Genomic DNA, 25523 nt, shown 5'->3' with positions numbered 1-25523 from the left:
GCGGCTCTCCTTACGGGGCACACTCCTTGCACGTGTGGCTCCCCTACGCGGGGACACCCCTGTGTGGCAGGGCACTCCTTGTGCGCATCAGCACTGCGCATGGGCAAGCTCCACACAGGTCAAGGAGGCCCGAGGTTTGAACCTCGGACTTCCCATGTGGTAGACGGACGCCCTAACCACTGGGCCAAGTCCGCGGTCGAATGGGTCTTCTTTACCATCTCAACCCTGAGATTCCCCTTGGGGTCTTCAGCTGCCTTGAATTATATCCTTTCTGGGTCAGGGGAGAGAGGGGATGGAACCACCGGTGTCCAACCATCTAGTCCAGTGGTTCTTAACCTTTTTTGTTCCACAGACCCCCATTGACAGTCAGGTGAAAACTACGGACCCCTTCTTAGAATGTAGCAGCAGATAGTTTTATAACACTCAACATCAGTATGTCTTTACATTTTAGGATTATTTAAAATTGTTTTACAACGTGCCCATAATTTCAATACCAGATCATCTAATACAGTTCAACATCTGCTCAAACGGTCATTTTCAGCAAACATTTAGAAATTCAAGTTTTCCCACTATGTCATAAAACCATCTTTGAGATTCAAGTTTCCTGAGCATACACCAACCCCAGCGCCAACCACAGGTTCAGTAAAAGTGACAAAAGAGGCATGTATAGAGAGGTCACACTGAGTCCAAGTCCATCACACTCAGGAACACAAATTACCAAGTAGGGCCCACTGACAAGGCACTGACCTCCAGAGCCATCTGCCATAACCTGAGAATCTATGTGTCTCTGTAGCCCTCAGGAACACCAGTACCTGCAAATCAAACCTACAATGAGATACCGTCTTACTTCTATTAGCCTGGCAGCTATTAAAAAAGCAGAAGACTACAAGTGTTGGAGAGGATGTGGAGGAATGGGAACACTCATCCACTGCTGGTGGGACTGCAGAAAGATCCAACCATTCTGGAGGACAGTTTGGCCGTTCCTCAAAAACTAGCTATAGATTTGCCATATAACCCAGCAATTCCACTGCTGGGTATACCCAGAATTCACTATTGCCAAAAGTTTGAATCAACCCAAATGCCCATCAACAGATGAATGGAGAAACAAAATGTGATATATACATACAATGGAATAATACTCAGCTGTAAGAAGGAATACAGTACAAACACATGGGATAACATGGATGAATATTGAGGACCTTCTTTTGAGTAAAGCAAGACAGGTATTGAAAGACAAATACTACATGAACTCTCTGATATGAAATAAGCAAACCAAACTTGTCTCAGAGAGCTAGAGACTGGATAATAGGCTTACAGGAAATTGGGGCAAAGAGGAAGGTTGTGAGCTGATGCCTACATGGGTGAAATCTATGATAAAGTGGGGATAAGTAGTTGTATAGGGAAGGGATAAGATGGGGGCATAGGGATACTATTGGGTGGGGCTTTGCAGGCTTGAGGGGGCTAGGTTTGGGAGAATGGGTCAGATGGCTTAAGGAATTGGGGGGAGCAGATGAACATGGGAGATTGCCAGGTATGTGGATGAAACTATAATGTTGAGAAAACTGTAGAAAATAAGGGTTATTTAAGACGCTTAATGAAGGCATCTGGTACAGGGGCAGGCTTCTAGGAAGTGTGTGAGTGTTCATCTTGTCACAGTGGTATTTCATTGGGTGGAGACCCATACAATGAGTGGGAAGGTGTACCCTCATCCTGGTGAGGCCTGATGTTCTTAAACAGAGGAAAGGGTGTCTCGAGAGAATTGGTGGCTCCCAATTGGGGAGGACAGTTTAATGTGTCAAGCCCTCAGCATTTTTGCAAATATCTGTGAATCAGGTCCTTCAGGCAGTGAAGCTTGATTGTGAATGTGGGCCTTGAGGGAAGGGGGAGAGAGGAATAGAAGAGATGGAAGCAGGGGTAACTGGGGGAAATGGAAGTGTTCCACAAGATCATGCAATGATGGATATAGGACATGTTAAATTTCACCGAAAACTTATTAAAGTGTATAGTCCAAAATGTAAATTATAAGGTAACTAAAAATTTAGAAAAGTGTACAGTCGAGAATATAAACCATAATGTAAGCCAAAATGGAACCATGTTTGGTAGCTTTGTTTCATTATCTGTACATCAGCTGCAGAAAATATAACATGAACATGTAAAAAGATCATTGCTGGGGAAGTGGGAAAAGGGTTTTATGTTGGATATATGGTGGTCCCCTATATTGTATATGTGACTTTACTGTGATCTAAAACTTTTTTTTTTATTTAAAGATTTATTTATTTATTTAATTCCCCCCTCCCCCGGTTGTCTGTTCTCTGTGTCTATTTGCTGTGTCTTGTTTCTTTTGTGTCATCAGCGGCACGGGACGTGTGGGCGGCGCCATTCCTGAGCAGGCTGCACTTTCTTTCGCCCTGGGCGGCTCTCCTTATGGGGTGCACTCCTTGCGCGTGGGGCTCCCCTACGCGGGGAACACCCCTGTGTGGCACGGCACTCTTTGTGCGCATCAGCACTGCGCATGGGCCAGCTCCACACAGGTCAGGGAGGCCCGGGGTTTGAACTGTGGACCTCCCATGTGGTAGACGGACGCCCTAACCACCGGGCCAAGTCCATTTCCCTAAAACTTTTTTGAAGACAAAAAAAAGGATGTAGAAATTGAAGAAGGAATGATAGAAATTGCCTTGCCATTGTATATACAGGGCAATACCTATTACAGTGAAGAAAGGCAAAACATCAAAAACAAAGTAATGATGTTTTTCTTTTTTAATACCCCAATTTATTTTTTACTTTAGTTTTTCTAAATTAGTATGTATTCTATTTATAATCTTTAAACCTATCATTACCACTTCTTTTTCCTGCTAATTGAATTTGGCAATATATTAGGCTTCATTTTTGAAGAAATTCTGGACCACAAAGGGGTTCGACTATGGCAGAGGAGGAACACTGGTGTGGGGTGTTATTGATGGGGGACACATGGTTGGGAGGGAGTTCTCCAGGGCATGTATATAAGGTATATAAAAATGTTTGGATATTTGTTGGGTATTTTCATAGTAGTTAGAGTTATAAACGACAACTGAGGTAGTGGTGAGTTCCTACCAGGGGAGCTCTGTCACATTCCCCAATGGAACAGCAACAATTCCCCAAGGAAAGGGCAAAGACCAGTGAAGAAGGGTGGTCCAATGATGAACCCTTGATACTGATGACTATGCTTATGAGCCTGTGTGCCTGAAATTTCAACTAGGCCCAGTGCTGCAGGGTGCCTAAAGAGTTACCTCCTGAGAGCCTCCAAGTTGCTCAAATGTGGCCACTCTCTAAGTCAAACTCAGCATGGGACATGACTCCCGGGGATGAGCCTCCCTGGAGCTGACGGATTACTACCAATCATCAGCTGGTGATGCAACTAGAAAAAGACCTTGAATAAAAGGGGAAAGTGGTAAAGACAAATGAGTTTATATGGCTAAGAGACTTCAAAATGAGTCGGGAGGTCATCAGAGGGGTTGCGCTTATGCACGTCTCAGCAGGAACCTAGAGAAAGCCAAAGTAGATACCACCCCAGGTATTGGTGCTCCTGAGTGCTACAGAGACACACAGGTTCTCGGGTAATGGCAGATGGCTCTGGAGTTCAGTGCCTTGTCAGTGGGCCCTGCTTTGGAATTTGTGCTCCTGAGTGTGATGGAGTTTGACTCAGATGTGACTTTTCTACACACACCTATTCTGTCACTTTTATTGAACCTGTGGTTGGTGCTGGGGTTGGTGTATACTCAGAAGACTTGAATCTCTGGGCTGGCAATGTGCCAGCTGGGCCCTGAGCCTCAGCAGAGTTGGTGACTTCTATTCTCCAATTCATTGGACTTACCCAGGTCAGCTAACAGGGAGGTGAAGATTGTCAACCACCACACCAGGGAACAGAGAGTGCCTACAACTGTAAGCAAGAGAATCACATCCATCAGTCATGTGGGATCTAAGCCCCATCTTGATTTAGAGATGGAGTGGACATCACCATCCCAGGGTCCACAGGATGGAGAAATAAAATATGGATGAGAGTGGACTTACTGGTATTCTACTATAGAACTACTGTGACCCTGGCAATGAAAGAAATTGTATTATTGATGTGGAAACAGTGGCCATGGTAGTTCCTGAGGGCAGGGAGAGGGAAGAAGAGATGTGATGTGGGGACATTTTCTGGACTTAGAGTTGTCCTAAATGATATTGTGGGGTCAGATGCTGGACATTATATACCCTGCCATAACCCAATGAATGGACTAGGGGAGAGTGTAAACTATAATGTAAACTATAATCCATGCAGTGTTCCAAAATGTATTCACCAAAGACAATGAATGTGCCACAGTGATGAAAGAGGTTGTTTATTTGGGAGGAGTGGGGGGTGGGGGGTGGAATATATGGGAACCTCTTATATTTTTTAATGTAATATTTTTGTGATCTATGTATCTTTTTTAAAAAGGACAATTAAAAAATAAAGATTATTAGAGTTTAAAATGTAATAAAATCAAATGCACTCCAAAAAAAGCTAGTACATTTTGCTATACATCATAAAATTGGATGAAAACTTGATTATTTTTATCAAAATTGAGCATTAAAATTTTCACAGGAATTTTTTTCCATTTAATCTCTTAAATATATTTGTGAAATATGCTGCTGTGTTGTATTAACAACTTCACCCCTAACCTTGTATCATTCTTGAAATATTTTGTTTAACTCAATTGACTTAGTGAAATGTTTTGTTTAAATCATTGGGCTTAAGGTATCCTGAGTATTTATCTCCCTGTATTTTAGATATGTGTGGTTACAAATAGCACTAGCTGTTGTGAGCTTCACCAATTCATGCCTGCTCACTTTCCTCATTTGCAAAATACGGGAACTGATCCATGAACCTCTGAGATGTCCCTTTTAACTCCTAATATATGTAGTTATGTTCAGCATCTTCAAATCCACCTTCTCCTGAGGAGTGTCTGTGACCACCAAGCCTTGCATTTTTTTATAGTCTGAGGTTCACATGCTTGCCTGACTTAGTAATTTCCAAATTGATCTTTGGTTAATGTCTGACTATTGTGCTGATTTTCAGTGAATCATATTGTTCTGTCACAACTCTGTAAATTAATTTGACATATATTATTTAAGGTAACTGGGATAACTGCTTGTAAAACTTATTTGTTCCTCTTTGTTTTTGTTTTTAATACACAATCCAAAACAAGGCAGAAGAGAGAAAAACAAAAAAAAAATGATGGGACAAATTGAAAATCAATACAAAATGGTAGATTTAAACTGAACTGTATCAATAATTACATTAAATGTAAATGTTCTGAATACTTCATTTAAAAGGCAGAGATGATCAGATTGGATATAAAAAGCAATTTACATATAAGAAATCCACTGTAAGTATAAAAATAAACAGTTCAAGAGTAATAAAATGGAAAAAAAATACCATACCATACCCAATCCAAGAAAACTGGAGTGGATATATAAATACCAGACAGTAGATTTCAGAGCAAAAAATATTACCAGGGATAAAGAAAACTATCTCATAATAATAAGGGGGTTATTTCTTCAAGAGGTCATAAGAGTCCTATGCATTTATATATCTAAAAACAGCTTTAAAATACACAAAGCAAATCTTACAGAACTGAAAGGAGAAATAGATAAATCCACACATCTGTCCCCCAATAATTGATAATAAATACAGATAGAAAAATCATTAAATATATAGATTTGAACACTATAAACCAACTTGATCTATTTGACATAGAACACTCCACCCTACAACAGCAGAATGTACATTTTTTTGAGGTGTACTCAGAATATTTACAAATAAAAACCATATGTTGGGCCATAAAACAAGTCTTAATAAAGTTCAAGGAATGCAAAGTATGTTTTTGACCCCAATGGCATTAAATAGAAATTGTAGAACATATGTAGAAGTTATGTGTGTAAAAAATAGCAAAAAGAACAGGAAGGGAGAAAATGGAAGTGCATCATTGTAAGATTTTTACACTATATATGAAGTGGTATAACTACTTCAAGGAAGACTGTGATAAGTTTAAAGATGTATCTTGTAAATCATAGAGTAAACACTAACACACACAAAGGTATAGCTGATAAACAAATAGTGGAGATAAAATGGAATAAAAAATAATTTAAAACAAGGCAAAAAATAAGGGAAAGAGATGAATAGAAAACAAATAGTAAGATGTTAGATTTAATTCTTATATTGATTTTAAGAAATAAGAAAACTTGGACTCAGAGAACTTCAAATAACTTGCTCAAGGTGACAAACAGTATGCACTTGGGCTGGGATTTGAATTCAGGTTCTATATGTCTTCCAAGATCTATGCATTTTATATAAGGCCATGCTATTGTGTTCATGTGTGTGTGTAGGTTCATTACAGCTAATACGTAAAAATTTGGAGAACTAAACCTATGCCTTCATCAGTTGTGCATATGATTGACCTTTAAACGTATTCTAACTTTTAAAATGACAGTGAAGCTACGTGAGAGAAATTTTTCCTGAATGTTTTCCCATCTGTCTTCGCTGCCTCCAATAGGCCATGGTACGCTTAGACTGTCTACAATGGAGAGAGTGTGTTGAGATGGTGTCAGCAACCAGAAACATTGTGTACTGTATTGTCTCACTGATCACAGCAAAACCTAAATCATTTTCCAAAACTCTGTTCAAATCTTTAAAAAGCTTTTAGCTGTGTTCATCATCTATGTACATACACAGGTATTAACACAGTACACAACGCAAATGATTTAAAAATATTGTTGATGCTCCATTCAATGTGAGGTACTGTGCTTGGCAAAAGATATAAAATGGTGAAAACATTATTTGATGTAGCTAAAGGGGGGATAAAGATTTTATACAAAAAAATCCCACGCGAATATGTAATTATAATATTGTGATAAATTCTATGAAAGAAACAGGATATTATTATAGATAATAGGATGACCAATTTGGAACAATTTGAGGAGAAATGCCCCCTCTTTCCCTTAAGAGAACTGTTACCATGGTAATGTTGCTTATCTTTCAAATTTTGAGAATATTCTTGTGATTATTCATTGCTATCCACAAATCCAATGGGATTATTCTTCCACCAAGATTTCTTAAGATTTAGAAACTGCATAAATCCATCAAGACAGAAGTTGATATTAAGTAATACATTTTAGTGATGAAACAATTCTTTCAATTTTAGCACACTTGGACCCAAGTGATTAATTTTTCACAAGCTATTTCTACTGTATTGTGGTGGCTTGAGTTATGTACCCCAAATTTAAACCTGTTCTTGGTTTTAATCTGCATTCCTATGGGTGTGAAACCATTGTAAATAGGATCTCTTGAGGAAGTTATTTTTAGTTAAGGTGTGGCACAACTGAATGAGGTTGTGCCTGAATCTCGATTACTGAAGTCCTTTAAAAGCAGAAGAAATTCAGTAATGGAGAGAGAAGGCCACAGGGAGGGACCAGGAGCTGGGAGTCAGTGGAGCCCATTAGAGAAAGGAAAGGACATCACCATGCACATTACCATGTGACAGAAAAGCCAAGGACGGGGAGGATGTTGGCAGCCAGCCCCAGAATGCCACAGTCTAATGGGAGAAAGCATTGCCTTGCTGATGCCTCGATTTTAGACTTTCCTACCCTCAGAACCATGGGACAGTAAATTCCCATTGTTCAAGTCAATCAATTTTGTGGTATTTGTGATCACAGTGGGGAAACAAAGATAGGTATTCTCTTGAGTTAGAAGGACTATTATCTGCAATTATTCTGAAAGTTATTCACCATTTCCTATCCACACTGCTAAAAGAGTGAGGATTTATAGAATGGAGATTTAACTAGGAATTTTTCATTATAACATACTTTAACCATGGAGCTTCAGAAGGAAAGTCTTGACACATTCCATTTGGAAATAGGTGTGGTCATTATCAATGTAACCTACAGCCTGCAAGGGGCACACTCAGACCCTACTGCATTCACCACAAGCTGCGTCCTGGGAGAGGCTGAGGTGGGTCTGGTACCAGGAAGAGGCCCCCTTCCTGTCTCACCATGACTAGATTTGCAGCGGCTATTTCTGACTTGCTCAAAACAGAATCTGTGATCTAAGCTCTATATCCCATCTTTATCCCAGTGGTAGGGAACTGGGGACCCAGGAGCAGGGCCCAGGCTGGACCACTTGCATAGTGCCCAGCACATAGTACATTCAATAAAAGAGAGAGAGGGAGAGGGAGAGAGAGGGAGGAGAGCAAGAGAGGGAGGGACGGAGGGAGAGAGAAAGAGAAGAAAAAGGAAGAGAAAGAAAACGAAAAAGAGAAAGAAAAAATGGGATGTCTGGCTTTAAATAGCACAAAAGGGAGATAGAACTGAAATTAGTTTTTGTTAATTTTGGGGTAAGGATCAGAGCAGTAAGAGACAAAAAACAATGTTTCTAAAGGTGATTTACAGAAGCAATGGATCATTATATGGTACTTACTTGCAAAAATAGCTTTATTTTAGGAACAAATTTAAATGGCCAGATTTAAAATATTCTCCCCAAGTATTTTGATGGTTAGACACTTAGTACCTAAGCAATAGAGACATCTGCTTGCTGAACAGATAACATTGCACAGAGAAATAGCATTCAAACAATTCCATTTGCTTTTCTGATTAGAGCAAAGAAAAGGGAGGGAAGGGCAGGAACATGCAGGGAATGATGTTGGTGCCTGAGTCTGCAGCGTGTGTCTGCTTGCAATATAAATGGGCATGCTTGTCTAGCTAACAAAATGGGAAGGATTGTTTCTAGCATGGAATATTGTCCTTAAAAATGTTTCCTTATGAATATTTTTCTTAGTAAACCATAGAGCTTTTTTTTTTTTAAGATTTTATTTTTTCTTTATTTCTCTCCCCTTCCCCTCACTCCCCAGTTGTCTCCTCTCTGTGTCCATTTGCTGTGCGTTCTTCTGTGACCGCTTCTATCCTTATCAGTGGCACCAGGAATCTGTGTTTCTTTTTGTTGCATCATCTTGTTGTGTCAGCTCTCCATGTGTGCGGTGCCATTCTTGGGCAGGCTGCACTTTTTTCACGCAGGGCGGCTCTTCTTACAGGGCGCACTCCTTATGCGAGGGGCTTCCCTACGTGGGGGACACCCTTGCATAGCAGGGCACTCCTTGCGTGCATCGGCACTGCACATGGGCCAGCTCCACATGGATCAAGGAGGCCCAGTGTTTGAACTGCGGACCTTGAGTTTTTAATATTAAATAATCCACCAAATTAAGACTTGGCATGATTTCTAAAAGGTATGTACATTAGTTTTTAAGTATTTTGAGGAGCAAACCTGCTTCATTTCAATGATGATTTAGCACAATGCTTTTTTTCCTTTAACTTACTGAAGTATGTCACTCATACATAAACATGCATAAACAATGTTTATTGTAAAAGTTGTGAACTTACAAAACAAACATTATACAGGGGTCCCATACATCAACCCACCACCACCACTTTGCATTGTTGTGACGTATTTGTTACAAATTATGAAAGAATATCATCAAAATTTTACTACTAACTATAGTCTTTATATTATATTTGGTGTATTTTACCCCCAACCTACCCTATTATTCTTTTTAAAATATATTTTTATGACAGAAGTTGTAAAATTACGGAACAATCATGCACATGAGCAGAATTCCATACAACACCTCTTATCAACACACCACACCGTGGTGGAACATTTGTAACAGATTATAAAATAATATCACCAGATTATTACCAGGTCCAGAGTGTACATTTGGCACACTTTTTCCATACTGCCCCATTATCAACACAGTACATCTTTGGTATAGATGCATGAATATTATATTATTACTGTTAACCACAGTCCATAGGTTACTCCAGCTTTATTTTTCCCATGCTTTTCCACTTTCCTCCCACCCTGCAATAGTGAAGTACATCTGCTCTAGCTCACAAAGGACATTCTTATATCTGTGACCTCAACCACAGTTTTTATATACCTCTAGGTTTACTGTGTTATTCAGTCCCTAGATTATTCTCTAACTTTCTGTTAATTGGCATTTACATCCCTAGACTACACTTTTCAGACACATTACCATTTATAAACCAGCTGTTACTATAATATGTTACCATCAACTCTATACATTTCCACACTTTTACAGTAAAGTTAATTAAAAATTTTACATACATTAAATATCAGTAATCCATCTCAGTCCTTCTCTTATCTCCTTTAAGAATCTGCCACCTACCACCAGGTCTTCAAGATATTTTCCTATATTTTCTTCTAAAAGCTTTATGGTTCTTGCTTTTATATTTAGGTTTTTGTTCCATTTTGAGTTAATTTTTGTATAAGGTGTAAGATAGGGGCCCTCTTTCCTTCTTTTAGCTATGGATATCCAGTTCTCTCAGCACCATTTGTTGAATGGACTCTTCTCCCTGAACTGGATGGGTTTGACAGGCTTGTCAAATTTCACTTGACCCTAGATGTGAGGGTTTGTTTCTGAACCATCAATTCTGTCCCATTGGTCTATGTGTCCATTTTTATGCCATACCATGCTGTTATTTCCACTATAGTTAGGTAATATGATTTAAAATCCACAACTTGTGCTTTTTCTTTTTAAGATGTTTCTGGCTATTCAGGACCCCTTACCCTTCCAAATAAATTTGATAATCGTGCTTTCCAGTATTTTTATTTATTTATTTATTTTTAATTCATTTTTAAAAATATTACATTAAAAAAATATGAGGTCCCCATATACCCCCCACTACTCAACCCACTACTCATACCCTCAACCCACTACTCCCCCCATAGCAACAATCTCCTCCATCATCGTGACACATTCATTGCATTTGGTGAATACATCTCTGAGCATCGCTGCACCTCATGGTCAATGGTCCACATCATAGCCCACACTCTCCCACATTCCATCCAGTGGGCCATGGGAGGATCTACAATGTCCGGCAATTGTCCCTGCAGCACCACCCAGGACAATTCCAAGTCCCGAAAACGTCTCCACATCTCATCTCTTCCTCCCATTCCCCACAACCAGCAGCCACCATGGCCACTTTTTCCACACCAGTGCCACATTTTCTTTGATTACTTATCACAATAGTTCATGAATAGAATATCAGTAAGTCCATTCTAATCCATATTCTATTCCTCCATCCTGTGGACTTTGGAATGGTTGTGTCCATTCCACATCTATGTCAAGAGGGGGCTTAGATTCCACATGGATGCTGGATGCAATCCTCCTGCTTTCAGTTGTAGGCACTCTTGGCTCCATGGTGTGGTGGACATTCTTCAACTCCATGTTAGCTGAGTGGGGTAAGTCCAATAAACCAGAGTGTAGGAGCTGAAGTCTGTTGAGGCTCAGGACCTGGCTATCACATGGTCAGTCCAGAGATTCAGATCCCCTAGATATATCTTAAACCTCAGCACCAAATACAATTCTGGTAAAGTAACAGGAAAGGTTTGTGAAAAGAGATCACATCTGAATCCAGCTCCATCACACAGAAACACCAACTCCAAAGAAGGGCCAACTGACATGGCAGTGAACTCCATCTGCCATGACCATAAAACCTGTGGGTCTCTGCAGCCCTCAGAAGAACCAATACCTGGGGTTGTATCTACTTTATCTGTTTCTGAGACTCTGCTCAGGTGTGCATAAGGGCAACCCCTCTGATAACCTCCAGGCTCTTTTTTAGAGACTCAAAGCCATATAAACTCATTTGTCCTTTCCATTTCCCCCTTGATTTAGGTCAAAAAGCATTTTTAACTCCTGTTATTATATGTAGACAGGTATATTCTGCTGGTCTGAGTTGAACCTTTTATTCAAGGTCATTTTCTAGTTACGTCATCAGCTGGTACTTGGTAGTGATCCCTCGGCACCAGGGAAGCTCATCCCCGAGAGTCATGTCCAATGCTGGGGGGAAGGCGATGCATTTACCTGCTGAGTTTGGCTTTGAGACTGGCCACATTTGAGCAACACGGAGGCTCTTAGGCACACTGCTGCTCTAGGCCTTGTTCTTATTTCAGGTGCACAGGCTCACAAGCATAGTCATTAGTATCAGGGGCTCATTGTTGGACCTTCATTCCTTTTTGGTCTTTGCTGTTGCACTTGGGGAATTTTTGCTGTTCCTTTAGGGACTGTGATAGAGCTCCCCTGGCTAGGAACTCAGCACTCCCTCAGTTGTTGTTTTTAATTGTTTCCACTATGAAAATATCCAAACATTTTTATGTACCCTGGATATATTCCCTGTCGAACTCCCTGTCAACCACGTGTCCCCTGTCAATAACATCCCACACCAGTATTCCTCTGCTGCCATTGATGAACCTCTCTGTGATCCAAAACTTCCTGAAAAGTGAAGCCCAATATATTGCCAGGTTCCCTTAATAGAGAAATGGAATATAGTGATGAGTTTAAAGGTTGGATGTAGAATACATATTAATTTGGAAAAATTCTACATCCTATCTTTTTCTTTTCTTTTTTCTACTTATTAAGCTTATCTTCACAAGAGTTTTAGATCACAGTAATTCATATATACAATATACAGTACTCCCACATATCCAACATAAAACCTTTTCTCTTCTATAGCAATAATCTTTTAACATATTCATACCATATTTACTGAAACTGATGTACAGATATTAGACAATAGCTTTCAAACAAGGTCACATTTGTGTTTACATTGTGGTTTATAAATTTTCTAAATTTTTATTTATCCTATGTTTTACATTATGATTTACATTTTAACCTATTAGCTCCTATTTATTTTTTGGTGTAATTTTACATGTCTTATATCCATCCTTGCGTACTCTTGTGAAACACTTCTATTGCCCTCACAGTTATGTTGGTTCCATCTATTCAATATCTCTTTCCCCCTTAGGGCCCACAGTGACAGTCAATCTTCATTTCGTGCTTTCCAGTATTTAAAAAAAGCTGGTGGAATTTTTATTGGGATTGCATTGAATCTGTATATCACTTTGAGTAAAATTGACATCTTAATGATATTTAGTCTTCCAATCTGTGAGCATGGAATGTTCATCCAATTATTTAGGTCTTTTTAAAATTTCTTTTAACCATGACTTGTAGTCTTCTGAATGTAAGTGCTTTGCATCATTGGTTAAGTTTATTCCTAAATATTTGGGTTTTATCTGTCATATTTTGTTTTCACCAATTTTTTTGTCATTTTTACTTTCACTGATAAAATCCTCATTTCTAGACTCACTTCCAAGCCTCTCTCTCCTGTCTTTTCTTTTCAGGCTGTAGCATACCCTTTAGTATTTCCTGCAAGGTTGGTCTCTTGGTTATAAACTCTCTCAGTTTCTGTTTATCTATGAATATTCTAAACTCACCCCCATTTTTAAAAAATATTTTTGCCAGATATAAGATTCTTCACTGGAAGTTTTTCTCTTGTAGTATCTTAAATATATCATACCACTGTCTTCTTGCCTCCATGGTTTCTGATGAGAAATCGGCCCTTAATCTTATTGCATATCCCTTATATGTTATGCATTGCTTTTCTCTTGCTGCTCTCAGAATTCTCTGTCTTTGGCATTTGACATTCTGACATTCTGTATGGGTCTCAGAATTGGTCTATTCAGATTTATTTGGATAAGAGTATGTCGGGCTTCTTATACATGGATATCTTTGTCCTTCAATAGGGTTGGGAAATTTTCTACCATTATTTCTTCACATATTCTTTCTGCCCCTTTTCCCTTCTGGGACACCAATGACATGTATTTTGCATGTCTCTTGCTGTTTAGTTCCCTGAGGACTTGTTCAATTTTTTCCATTCTTTTCTTCATCTTCTTCTGTATGTTTGCTTTCAGGGGCCATGTCTTCAAACTCACCAATCCTTTCTTCTGCCTCCTCAAATCTGCTATTATATGATTCCAGTGTGTTCTTTTATTTCATTCATTGCACTTTTCATTTCCATAAGATCTATTTGTCTATGTATGCTTTCAAATTCTTCTTTGTGCTCATCCAATGTCTTCTTAATATCCTTAATCTCTTTAGCCATCTCATTGAGTTTATTAAGGAGATTGCTTGAATATCTATGATTAGTTGTCTCAACTCCTTTATGTCATCTGGAGGCTTATCTTGTTCCTTTAACTGGGCCATATCTTCCTGTTTCTTGGTTTGGATTTTTGTTAGTGCCTTGGCATCTGGCTTACTAGATGTATTTATTCTGGGTGCAGTTTCTCTCTTTAGTTTAGGGCTTTCTTGCCCTTTCTTCCTTGCTGGTTGTGTAGTAGGAGCCAAGGATGTAGTAGGTACTGTAAGCTGTGGAGGCTCAAGCTGCCCTCATTGCCCCAGGGACCCAATCAGCTACTTCCTTTGCCAGGGATAGGGAGAGAGCCACAGTCGTGTGTAGGCCTAGACTGTAGTTGTGTAGTTTTCCAGAGGACTAATGAAGATTCAAGCCCCTTTCTCCCCTGCCTGGGGCAAGGATGGAGCTCCAGGTTTGGGCAGCAATCTATGACATGTGGGTCCACAGCTGGGTAGACTTCCAACTATTTAGTCTGTGCCTGCTGAATATACCTGCAGTTACCTGGAGAGGCTGGTGCAGGGCCCTCTGGCTTCCTCCCTGCTGGAGGTGGGGCTGGGGCACTGCCATCTGATCTGAATGGAAAGAAGCCAGTCCCCATCAGCATTGTGGTTTTCAGTCAGCCCTGCTTCCCTTCCTGATAGGGGCAGAGTTAAAATGCCAGCTACTGGCATCTTGGACAGGTTCAAATTTTAGCTCTTCTTAGGATTATACTCTGGTCCACTGAATTTACTAATCAGCAAACTAATAATTTGGGCATTTTATTTCAACATTTTAGGATGGCATATTTTACTCCAATACCTTTCTATGTAACCAAACTCTAAGAAGGAATGAAAGTCTATAAAATAAGCTGTCAGGGAAAAATGATTCTGAGCGAGAAGTTTCTGGATTAGGAGTTCTTTTTTTTTTCTTCCTTTTTTTTAATTCATTTTTTTAACAATATTACATTCAAAAAATATGAGGTCCCCATTCACCCCCCCCACCACCACCACCCCACTACGCCCCCCACAGCAACACTCTCCCCCATCATCATGACACGGTCCATTGATAAGCTTTAGGGCATTCAAAAACCCCTTGGAATTTCCTGAAAAATCCTGATTGTATGTTCATCTGGGGAGATAATTCCTAGTTTTCATAAGATTCTCAGAGTGATCTTGACCCAAAAGAGCTAGAATCACTCTTGTAATAGTCAAGTTAGACTGGGTTAATAGTCAAGTTAGACTAGGTTAAAAATGCAGTAAAAAATTAACCCTGAGACCTCAGCAGCTTAATTCTTCAGTGGTTTATTTTTCTCTTCTTAAGGTACATCCCCTTTCAACTCCTGTCAGTCACCAGAAATTTGTTCAGTGCTATTCTGCTCTGTTGTAGCTAGGACTTTAGAGATGGAGGGACCAGGTCCCCTGGATTCGACAAGTCCTCATCTCTGAGCAAGTTACTTGCTTTTCCTTATCCATTCACACTTTTGCCCTCATTGCAGACAAAGAGGGGATGGAATCTTGTTGGGCAAAAGAGCGCAAGATTGAGAGGATAGATTCCAGATAGATAAGTTGGAAGAAATATTTTGAAATGTCTTATCAATGTTGGAAGGTAAGTGGTGGGAGGTGGGTGGCAGTGGGGGCACTGGTATGGGGAGATGTCTCATTTCTGAGTTTAGCTCAGGAGTTTGACCACGATAGTGTATGTTCCAGAATGATTCACGTATACCTAAAATATCTGTAATTCACCTATTTATAATAAAAAGCAGTTACAATAAAATGACAAGAACAGAAAAAGATTGCTGATTGTAGTAGAGAATAAGCATACCAGACAAACTGAACAAAAGGAAGCTGCAAATAAGTACATAACATATAACTTAACTTTGGGCTTTCTAGCAGCCAAGATAAAAAAGGAAACACCAATAAGAAATTTGGGACATTGGCTGTAAAAATCCTATGACTTTAAGGGACTTTATTATTTTTATTTTCATTGATGCACTGCTGGTAAATAGTTGCATGAACTTGAGCAGGTTACTACAATTTTTTTGGCCATACTTTCCTATAAGTGGTGGTAATTTCCTGCTTAATTAAAATATCTCTTAATTCCTTGTATCCCTAACGTCTCAGTACTAACGAGAGTTCAAATAAATGACTTCCCCTATTCTTTTTTTAAAAATTAAAAAAAGTTTTTTCCCCTTCCCCACTTTCCCTCCTCCTCCCCACCCCAGTTGTCTGCTCTCTGGGTCCATTTGTTGTGTATTCTTCTGTGTCTGTTTATATTCTTGTCAGCGGCACCGGGAATCTGTGTCTCTTTTTTGTTGCTTCATCTTCCTGCGTCAGCTCTCAGTGTGTGCAGTGCCACTCCTGGGCAGGCTTCACTTTTTTCACATTGAGCAGCTCTCCTTACGGGGCATACTCTTTGTTCATGGGGCTCCTCTATGCGGGGGACACCCCTGCGTGGCATGGCACTCCTTGTGCGCATCAGCACTGCATGTGGGCCAGCTCATCACACTGGTCATGAAGCTCTGGGTTTGAACCCTGGACCTCCCATGTGGTAGGCGGACACTCTATCCATTGAGCCAAATCCACTTCCCTCTTCCTTATTCTTTTCACCAGGATTATATATTCTCTTCATTAAATGTTTACAGTTCCCAATAGATTCATAAGGTTTTTCCCCATTATGTAACAATGAGAAATAAAAGTCTCCATCTTACCAATTGCAAAGCTACCATATATTTCACACATCATGTGCCTACTTTTGATTTTGACATTCTTCTGCAGTTGCAGAAAAACAGTCCATCCAAAAATACTCCAGAAACTGAAAGGGTAATTATTTAGCACAAAATGTTAATAGAAAACACAACACAAGCCATAATCAAATGCAATTATTTTTTTCCAACCGAATTGAAAATGCTTCTGTGTTGCCAGGAAGGCAAAAGAAATCTTGTCATTGGTACAAAAAAAAAAAAAAAAAAAAAGAAGAGACAGACTAGAAGACATCTTGAATGCTCTGTTTCTCCTATTTCTGCAGGGCCTGCATTTCTCCCTAGACTGGCGGAGAAGGAAGATTGTGTGTTTTAAATCTCACTTATTGTTAGGTAAATTTGGAAGAGAACTTTGGGTTTGAAAAAAATGCCTTTAACTACAGTTACATTTTCCTTCTCCTGCTATGCACTATGCAGCCTACTTTTCATTAGTGGTATTTTTAACATCCTTATGCATTGATGAATTTTAATTAATACTTGAAAAAGATGAAAAGATCAGGATTAATCTGGTTCATAAAATGTTTGTGAAATGAAGATGAATGTTTATCATAAAGCTGTAATTTGAAACCATGGTTTGACACAATTTACTGAAATTAGACAATTGATTTTAAATACAAAATATATACTATTTTAGGTATATTTTATCCCACCGCACTTACCTTTTTTTTTTTAAGAAGCAAGCATGTTTCTTAAACATTAGGACCAAAGGTTAGAGGGCTATTGTGCCATATTTTTTTCCTTTGAGGAAATATACGTGCTACTCTACATATGCATAGTAGCAATATGCTATGCATAGATTATTCTGAAAATTGTTGGGTTAGCACAGATGTTAAGACTGTCTTTCTGTGGAGTTTCCGGACAAAAGCAGAACGAAGAAATCTCACCTGGGATCCAGGAATTACACCAAAATTTATATTTCTGTACAATTTTTCAGGATTTTCAGCAGCAGTCTTCTCATGCCAAATTAAGAGATGAATTATAGTTTGATCAGTCAAAGCTGGATAGACTAAGAGAAAGTTACTATTGTATCAGCCTAACTGTTGCAACTTGTATTTTTAGTTGTGAAATTTTTGTAGATACTATCTTCAGAAATCAGTCTTGTTTGGTATGGGTGAAACATGGGGTTCTTATCTGGAGACAGACCATCTGGATAAAAATCTTGGCTTCATTTACTAGCTTTATCACCTTGCTTTGTCTCTCTAAGCATCGATTTCCCCACTTGCAGAGGGGAGATGATATTAGAGTTTACCTCATAAGCCCATTAAGAAGAATCAATGAGATGATAGCAAAGCACTTCACTCTGACATAATACATGGTGACAATTCTAATTATGAAGAATTAAGAGGAGATTACATGGAGAAGTCAACTCTTAGAATTTCACTAAGGTTCAATCATTAAGATCTTTGAATTATCTGAATCTTTCACAGTGTCAATTGTGTGCAATATCTTCCCTTTATCTCTCTACCTTGCTCAGTGTCCCAGGAGGCTATCAGCAATAGCCGACATCAATGGGTTCTCCTGCCCTCTGGTTTCCAGTCGAGTTCAGCTAGAGGAAAACATCAGGAGATGGGAGGGATGAGGGAATCAGGAGACTGGTTCCTTTGGTTCCTCCTCTGCAGGGTTTGCAAAGGCTGACCATGTTCCTCATCCAGAGAGCACATTTTCCAGCAAGGAGACCTTTCCACACAGCCCTCTCTAATTCCAGTGCCAGCAACCACTCCCTCTCCTCACCTCTTCAGGCTAACGACAGCACAGCTGGTAACAGGTGTGGACAACACTCTCACTTGCAGTCTCCATCCACCCTACCTATGCCTTTGTACCAAGTCTTTCTCTCTCATATATATATATGTATATATATATTTACATTTTATTTTAAGAGAAGCTTTAGATTGCATAAATGTTACATCAGAAATATAGGGGGGAAGCAGATGTGGCTCAAGTGATAGTGTCCACCTACCATATGGGAGGTCCAGGGTTCAAACCCAGGGCCTCCTGGCCCATGCGGTGAGCTGGCCCATGCATGGCGCTGCCGCGCACAAGGAGTGCTGTGCCACCAGGGGTGTCCCCCATGTAGGGGAGCCCCACATGCAAGGAGTGTGTCCCTCATTGAGCCGCCCAGCGTAAGAAAAGTGCAGCCTGCCCAGGAGTGGTGCCACACACACTGAGAGCTAATGCAGCAAGATGACACAATCAAAAAGAGACACAGATTCCCAGTGCCACCGAGAATACAAGTGGACACAGAAGAACACATAACAACAGGGTGGGGGGGGGGGAGAGAGAGAGAGAAATAAATAAAATAAATCTTAAAAAATAAATAGGGATTCCCATATGCCCCTCCCCCTCCCACACTTTCCCATATTAACAACATCCCTCATTAGTGTGGTACAAACTTTTGTTACAATTGATGAACATATACTGAAGCACTGCTACTAACCATGGACTATAGTTTACATTATAGTTTACGCTTTGCCCTGCACAATTTTCTAGGTTTTGACAAAATGTATAGTGGCCTGTATCCATCATTGCAATGTCATTCAGGAAAATTCCAATGTTCCAAAATGCCCCATGTTGTACCTATTCTTCCCTCTCACTCCCCTCAGAACCTCTGGTGGCCACAGCCTTTATATCAGTGATACAAGTTCTTTCATTGCTAGAATAATAATAAGTGTATAATAAAATAATAATAGTCCACTTTAGTCCAAAGTTGCATTTCCTCCTTATGTTCGTCCATTCCTCAATCTTGAGTATTTTGGGATGGTGATGCCTACTCTATTTCTGCGAGTCTCTTTATTCAACTATTCTCAACTTGAGTGGGCCTTCTGTTTTCTCTGACAGACTGACTGAAACACCAAATATATCACAAAGATTGTATTTATGTGAGTTCTGAACAATAGCTCTAAAAGTGGAAGGGAATAAATAGGAAAAAGGAGAAAAAAGAATGGTTCAACTGGAATGTTGGGAGCACACAAAAACACATATAAATAATTCTTTCCCTGAACTGGCATGTAGTTTGATTGAGATGGTCAAATTTAACTGCCATGTTATAATAGACACAGACGCTCTCTTGTTTTATGCCTGATTCAGCTTTTTATTTTAGCATATCATCTTTATTTTGGGAACAAGTTGCCCAGTGGAACTTGAGATTTTTTAATAGGTCTTTGCCATTTTTCTCCTAATAGTTACCTGACATTGGCTGTGCTCCTTCAGTTCTTCTATTCAATTGTGGGACATGGTGCCTGGCACATGGGACTCGTGGTAAATATGTTTTATGAATGTATAACTGACTTAAAAGAGATCGTATCATTATGTGCTTGGCTACTTAATTATAGAAACCATTTACTAAGTAGCATTCTTTAGAATTTGCTATCTAGTGTTTTCAGCCTCCTGTCTTTCCACCTTCTCTCCCCTCCTGAACTTTTACTAATGCCTAAGACTTGTTCTATAATAAATTAAGATGTAATTCACACACTATCAAGTTCACCCTTTTAGAGTATACAATGCAGTTTTTGGTATATTCACAAAATTGTGCAACTATCACCATGACCTAATTTTAGAACATTTTCATCACCCCAAAAAGAAACCTGTAGCCAATATGAGTCACTCCTCATTTTCCACTCCCCCTTCAGACCCTAGCAAGGAAGAATCTTTCTGTCTCTATAAATTTGACCATTCCAGACTTTTTCATATGAATGGAACCATACAATATGTGATGTTTTGTGTCTGGCTACTTTGACTTAGCATAATGTTTTCAAGGATCATTCATATTGAGCATGGATTTGAACTTTATTCCTTTTTATGGCTGAATAACATTTCATTGTATGGAAATAATACATTTTATTTATCCATTCATCAATTGACAGGCATCTAGGTTGTTTCCGCTTAACGGCTATTGTGAATAGTGCTGCTATAAACATTCGTGTACAAGTTTTTGTGTAGATGTATGTTTTCAGTTATCTTGGGTATTTGCTTAGGAGTGGAATTGCTAAGTCATATGGTAACTCTAAACAGTTTGAGGAACTGCCAAACTATTTTCCAAAGTGACTGGACCATTTTATATTCCCACCAGCAATGTATGAGGGTTTCACTTCCTCTGCATCATTGCTAGTACTTGTCTCTTTTTTATTTAACTCTCGTAGATAAGTGTTATCTCATTGTTTTGATTTACATTTAACTAATGATTAATGATGTTAAGCATATTCTCATGTATTTATTGACCATTTATATATCTTCTGTGGAGAAATGTCTATTTAGATCCTCTGCCCAAATATATATATATTCTATTGGAGAAGTTGTGACTTACAAAACAATCATACATAATGTGCAGAATTCTTATATGACACCTCTCCACCAACAACTTACATTGTTGTGAAACATTTGTTTCAGATTATGAGAGACCATCATCAGATTATCACCACTAACTTTGTTCCATGAACCCGTTGGCCAGTTAGGTAAAAAACATAGACCCCTTCTCAGAATGTAGCGGCAGTTAGTTTTAGGACATCGAACTAGCATTAGATCTAACAACTACTGTAATTTCGAAGTATGGATGAGTGTAGGTGATTTTTCGAGATAATGCAACAACTGTAATGTGATACGAAATGAATATGACTAATTTATTGCATACATTCATAAGTGAAGGAAATGCTAGATTTCAGTTAGAAGTCAGAGAAAATAAATTGATTTTTTTCAATTCAAGCTCCCTGTAAAGGGGTCTGTGGACCTCTGGTTAAGAACCCCTGGTCTATAGCCAATGTTTGGTATATTTCTTTCCATACCCTTTCTATTATTAAAATTAAGACAGTACCTCCTTTGACGCTGATACAAGAATATTACAATATTGCTGTTAACTATAGTCAATAAGCTACATTAATTGTTTTTCCCAAGCATCTCCATATTCTTACCACCTTGTAATAGTGATGTACATTTCTTCCAGTTCATAGGAGAACCTTCTTGTATTTGTACTGTTAACCACAGTCCTCAGCCACCTCCAGGTTCACTGTACTATTCAGTCCCTAGATTATTCTCTAGCTTTCTTTGAATTGACATTTACATCCCCAGACTACCCCTTACTGCCACAATCCCATTTATGAATCAGCTATTTATACTCACTATAATGTTACAATCAACTCTATCCATTTCCACACAAATATTGTATGGTCTCACTAATATGAACAAAGTACAAAGAATAAACACAGAGTTAAACCTAAAGTATAGGTTATTAAGAGACAGAATGAGGGCTGAGAAGGGGTACTAGTTAATATAGAATGATCATATGGTCATTCTATATTTAGCTTCTTTGAGGAACCATCAAACTGTCTTCACAGAGACTGCATCATTTTATATTCCACCATAGTGAAGGAGTATTCCTATTTCTCCACATCCTCTCCAGCACTTGTTTTCTGTCTTTTTAATAATGGCCACTCTATGAAGTGTGAAATGAAGTCTCATTGTAGTTTTGATTTGTATTTCCCTAGTAGCTAGTGATAGTGGCATTTTTTCATGTGCTTTTTTGGCCATTTGTATTTCTTCTTTAAAGAAACTCTTTTGCCCATTTTTAAATTGGATAGCTTGCTCTTTTATGGTTGCATTGTATGATCTCTTGATGTAGAATGGAAATCAAACCCTTACTGGATGTGTGGTTTCCAAATATTTTCTCCATTGAGTGGGCTGGCTGCCTTTTTACCTTCTTGACAGAGTCCTTTGAAGCACAAAAGTGTTTTAAGTTTGAGGAGGTTCTATTTAACCATTTTTTCTTTCATTGCTCATGTTTTTGGTCTAAGGTTTAAGAAACCATCACTGACCACCAGGTCTTGAAGATGTTGCCCTACATTTTCTTCTAGTTTTATGGTTCTACCTTTTGCATTTACGTCTTTGGTCTATTTTGAGTTAATTTTTATATACAGAGCGAGATAGGGGTCATCTTTCTTCCTTTTGGAAATGGATAGCCAGCTCTCCCTGCACCATTTGTTGACTAGATTTCTGCCCTTCAGCTAGCTGGGCTTGACAGCTTTGTCAAAAATTACTTGACCATAGATGTAAGGGTCCATTTTTGAACCATCAGTTCGGTTCCACTGTTATATGTCTTCCTTTATGCCAGTACCATGCTGTTCTTACCACTGTAGCTAGGTAATATGATTTAAAGTCAGGAAGTAAGAGTCCTTGAACTTCATTCTTCCTTTATAAGATGTTTCTGGTTACTCGGAGCCTCTTATCCTTCCAAATAAAGTTGGTAATTGGATTTTCTGTTTCTTTTAAAAAGGTTTTTGGAATTTTTATTGGGATTGTATTGTATCTGTATATTAATTTGGGTAGAATTGACATCTTAATGATATTTAGTCTTCCCATCCATGAACATGGCATGTTCTTCCATTTATCTGGGTCTTCTTTGATTTCTTTTAGCAATGCATTATAATTTTCTGAATATAAGTGCTTTACATCCTTGGATAAGTTTATTCCTAAACAGTTGATTCGTTTAGTCACTATTATAAATGGAATTTTTTTCCTGACTTCTTCCTCAGATTGCTCATTGCTAATGTATAGCAACACTACTGATTTTTGCATATTAGTCTTTTATCTTGCCACTCTGCTGAGTTTATTAGCTCTAGTAGCTTTGTTTGAGATTTTTCAGGACTTTCTAAGTATAAGATCATATCATCATCTGTGAATAGTGAAAGTTTTACTTCTTCCTTTCCTAAAATTTGGAAGCCTTTTATTTCTCCTTTGCCCAATTTTTAATAGGCAGGACTATTTCCTTTTTATTGTTGAGTTTTTTTTTTTAAAGATTTATTTTTTATTTCTCTCCCCTCTCCCCCTCAGTTGTCTGCTCTCTGTGTCCATTTGCTGTGTGTGCTTCTGTGACCACTTCTATCCTCATCAGTGGCACCGGGAATCTGTGTTTTTTTCCTTTTGTTACATCATCTTGTTGTGTCAGCTCTTCGTGTGTGCAGCGCCTTTCCTGGGCAGGCTGCACTTTCTTTCACACTGGGCGGCTCTCCTTATGGGGTGCACTCCTTGCGCATGGGGCTCCTGTACGCAGGGACACCCTTGCATGGCAGGGCACTTCTTGCGCACATCAGCACTGCACATGGGCCAGCTCCACATGGGTCAAGGAGGCCTGGGGTTGAACTGCAGACCTCCCATGTGGTAGGCGGACGCCTTATCCATTGGGCCTAGTTTGCTTCCCTATTGTTGAGTTTTAAGAGGTGTTGTTTTTTTTTTTTTCATATTCTGGTTACAAGTCTGTTATCATATAAGTGACTTGCAAATATTTTCTCCCATTCTGTGAGTTGTCTTTTCCCCTTCTCCTTGGTGTCCTTTTAGATTTAAAAGCTTTGAATTTTGATGAAGTGCAATTTATCTATTTTTTCTTTTGTTTCTTGTGTTTTTGGTGTGATATCTAAGAAACTATTGCCTAATCCAAGATCATGAAGATTTACTTGTTTTCTCCTAAGTTTGATAGTTTTAGCTCTGACATTTAGGTGTATGATCCATTTTGAGTTAGTTTTGTATATGGTGGGTCCAACGTCATGCTTTTTTATGTGGACATCCAGTTGTCCTAACACCATTTGTTGAAAAGGTTACTTTCCTTATTGAATTGTCATGGCATACTTGTCAAAAATGAAGTGTTTATTTCTTGACTCTCAATTCTAGTCCATTGAGCTATGTATCTGTCATTATACCAGTACCATTACACTATTCGGATTACTACAGCATTAGAAAGTGTGAGTCCTCCAACTTTGTTCTTTTTAAGGATTGTTTGGCTATTCTGGGTTTCCTGCATTTCTCTATGAATTTTAGGTTCAAATCATCAATTTCTTCAAAGAAGACAGAGGGGATTTTAATGGGAATTGCATTGAACATGTAGATCAATTTGGAGAGTATGTCATCTTTACAGTATTAAATCTTCCAATCAGTTAACATGGGATTTTTCAGGACTTTCTAGGTCCTTTATTTAGGTCTTTCATTTCTTTCAACAATGGTTTTTACGTTTTCAATGAACAAGTCTTGCAATTTTGTTAAATTTATTCCTAAGTGTTTTATTCTTTTTGGGGATATTATAAATGGAATTGTGTTCTTTATCTTATTTTTGCATTGTTCATTACTAGCATATAGAAATATAATTGATTTTTCTATGTTGATCTTGTATACTGCAACCTTGCTGAACTTTTTCCCAACACATTATTTTGATAAAATTCAATAAAGTTCAACATTTTAACCATTTCGAAGTGTACAATTCAGTGGCATTTTGTACGTTCACAATATTGTGCAACTATAACCACTTTCTACTTCCAGAATATTTTTTATCACCTCTAAAGGAAACTGTGTACCCACTAAGCAGTCACTCCACATTCCTTTCTCCTGCCAGCCCCTTGCAATCACTAATTTACATTCTCTATAGGGATGCCAATTCTGGATATTTCATAAAATGGAATCACATGATACATGGCCTTTTGTGTCTGGCATTTATCACTTAGCATAATGTTTTCCAGGTACAGTCATGTTGTAGTATAGATCAGTAATTAATTCCTTTTTATGGCTGAATAATATCCCATTGTATGTGTATGTGATGTTTTGTTTATATTTTAATCGCGGTATATCTGGTTTGCTTCCATCTTTTGGCTATTGTGAATCGTGCTGCTATGAATATTTCTGTACAAGTTTTGTCGAACATCTGTTTTCAATCTACTTGGATATAGACAAAGGAGTGAATTGCTGGGTCATATGGTAATTCTATGTCTAATTTATT

This window comes from Dasypus novemcinctus, chromosome 1 (genome assembly GCF_030445035.2).
Source record: "Dasypus novemcinctus isolate mDasNov1 chromosome 1, mDasNov1.1.hap2, whole genome shotgun sequence".
In the NCBI taxonomy this organism is placed as follows: domain Eukaryota; kingdom Metazoa; phylum Chordata; class Mammalia; order Cingulata; family Dasypodidae; genus Dasypus; species Dasypus novemcinctus.
The sequence above is the reverse complement of the archived record's forward strand: the minus strand, read 5'-3'. Positions refer to the sequence as shown.